At 42.9% G+C, this 2462-nt stretch overlaps 1 long non-coding RNA gene across 1 annotated transcript; it reads left to right on the top strand.

Annotated features, from left to right (window-relative positions):
* Positions 1–348: 348 nt before the first annotated feature.
* LOC306805715 lies at positions 349–1197 on the top strand. Its single transcript, XR_013775275.1, has 2 exons — positions 349–464; positions 1044–1197. It is a non-coding gene; the product is annotated as an uncharacterized lncRNA (long non-coding RNA).
* The last annotated feature ends 1265 nt before the right edge of the window (positions 1198–2462 follow it).

Raw genomic sequence — 2462 nt, 5'->3', positions numbered from 1 at the left:
TTCCTGTTCTCTCTCCCCCATCACACTGGGAGGCAGTGAGGGAAGTGGCTGTGTGGTTAACCCACATTACCTCACATTCTTCGGGAAAACCCAACCTCCATTCACACTATTTTCAGTGCTCCTGAGAGGACAGGTGAGTTTCTCCCATCCCTACCTGCCCACAAACACCTGCATCCAGAATTCCAGGCCAGCTGCTCCATGCTTTTGTGGCAGTCCCTGGAAGACACGGTAGATGGCACTCCGGATATGACATGCCGAGCTTAAAACTTCACTCCCGAAGTTAAACTAAAATTCAAAACCTGGAAAAGTTCAGGAGAGCTTTAAGCCTCTTAATTTAAATACAGATGCTGAACGTCTGGAAGAAATTCCTGACACTGGAAGCTGCTTTTCCCACCTGGTTCAATAAGAAAGGTGCCAGACCTGAGTTATCAGCACAGGTTGAGTGTGGATCCCTAAAGCAGCAGGTAACCAAACAGAGATCTGGGGGGAGGCAGGTGGAGAAAAGGGCATGGCTGATTTCATTATCACTAATAATAATGAACCCTTCCCTCAGAAAAAAAAATAAAATAATCTCATTGCAGAAAAGGCCTGATATAAAGGTGGGTGGGGAAATGGATGCATTGGATGTGGGCGCTTTCCTGGTGGGTTTCAGTGCTGGCTTGGCTCCAGAGAGGGGCCACATCCCTGACCCATTTTCTTGGCTGGATGCAGGAGTCTTCTGAACACCTCAGCCCCACACTGAGGGTCTGCTCTGTGCCCCTGTGGAAATGCAGTAGGAGGCACTGCTGGTGATAGAGGCTTGACAAAAAGTAGGCAAATTATGTCTAATTGATTTTTAAATCCTGCTGAGCAGGATCATGAGTGTACAGAGTCATCTCAGGTATTGAAACAGCAGGACAGAGATTCACTTGATGGTGTAGCTGTTGACTCCAGCAAGAAACTGCTCCCATTGCAAGTGCTTCTCCAGATATCCCAACTTTTACTTAATTTCTTAATTAGTACTTATTTACTTAATTTTAACTTTTTTTTTTTTTTTTTCACAGGGAGTGCAGCAACCTTGTTGTGTTTCCGACAATATAGGTCAACAGGCTCTGTTCCATATTACTGGGATACAAAAGTTAAAACTACTTATAGATACTCCTTAAAATGTGACACTTGGGGATTTTTTAAAGCAAATAATCTGTTTTTAAAAGGCAACTCTGTTTTTTAGTCTGTTACTAAATGCTTTCATCTCAGGGGAGAAAAACGAGAAAAGTGCTACTATCCTTGTAGCATATTGACTTTTTTCTCTACATTTATTTTGCCTTTGTCTTGCTTGGTGTAACTACAAAATGATAAATACATAAGGCAAAAGGCATAAAATTTTCTGGTACTAAACTTAGGTCCTCTGAAGGTGAATTTTTCCCAGGTAAAGTCCCCCAGGAAGCAGGACAGGGAAAAGTCTCTGACTTTGAAAGCTCTCACTTGTTCCTCACTTAGGCTTCATTTGGGGACAATTTTCAGCAACATCTGATCTGAGATGGCTTTGAGGTTAGAGGCACCCAAATCACAGTGAAAGGCCATGGGGAAAAAAACATGGGAAGTTTATACATGGATAAGCAATATCCTGGTTTGGACAGCTTTCCTTGGATTCCAGCAGAAGAGGAAGGATTCTGAAAAAACCACAGAACTTGCATGGTCACCCTAGCATTGGTGTCTTAGATGCTTCAGCCACCTGAGACCTTTGTGTGCATGGCTTTCACAGACTTGTCCAGCAGAACATTCCTTGATGTCTTTTTGTGGGATTCACCAAGAAAAAAAAATCCACATTTCTACATCTCCATCCGAAACATGAGCAGCTCAGTCACAGGGAGAACAGAGCAGCAACCTTGCTGCAAAGGTTATGCACAACCTTCAGGTCTGTGCATGCCTCAGCAGGTCTGAGGGAGGCTGGGTTATAAATGTCTATAAATGCATAAATGCTCCTCACAACACTTCTCTGTGGTGTCAGTGGCAAAGGCAAGAACAGGACATTTTATATTCTGCAGTTACATCCTACTCCAGCCAGCCAGGTGCGAGAAACCCGATATTAAGTAAGCTGGGGAATTTGTGTTTCTTTCCTGATGGGATTCTGGCTGTCATTAATCCTTTCCTGAGATGTGTGTTTCCAGAAGAAGGCGTGTGCAATCAGCAAGACTGATGTGCTGGTTTTGGGATGAACTGTGTTCAGTTGCCATGGTGTGGAAGGCCCTGCTGGGTTAAAGGATAATGTAACATAGTTCTTCGTGTAATGGAGAAGCAAAAGAGAGAGATTTTATTTAAAACAACACTACACTTATATAGGGTAGTTCGTGCCATACATAGAATAGAAAAGGTTCATTGGTTTAAGAAGGCAACACCTCTTTGAAAACATGTTTTCTGTAAAACATCATGTCTCATATCTCTAGCAGGTGTTTAATCATTGTTATAATTCCTAGTCCTTG

The sequence above is a fragment of the Erithacus rubecula genome, assembly GCF_903797595.1.
Source record: "Erithacus rubecula genome assembly, chromosome: 10".
NCBI lineage: Eukaryota > Metazoa > Chordata > Aves > Passeriformes > Muscicapidae > Erithacus > Erithacus rubecula.
The sequence above is the reverse complement of the archived record's forward strand: the minus strand, read 5'-3'. Positions and strand labels throughout refer to the sequence as shown.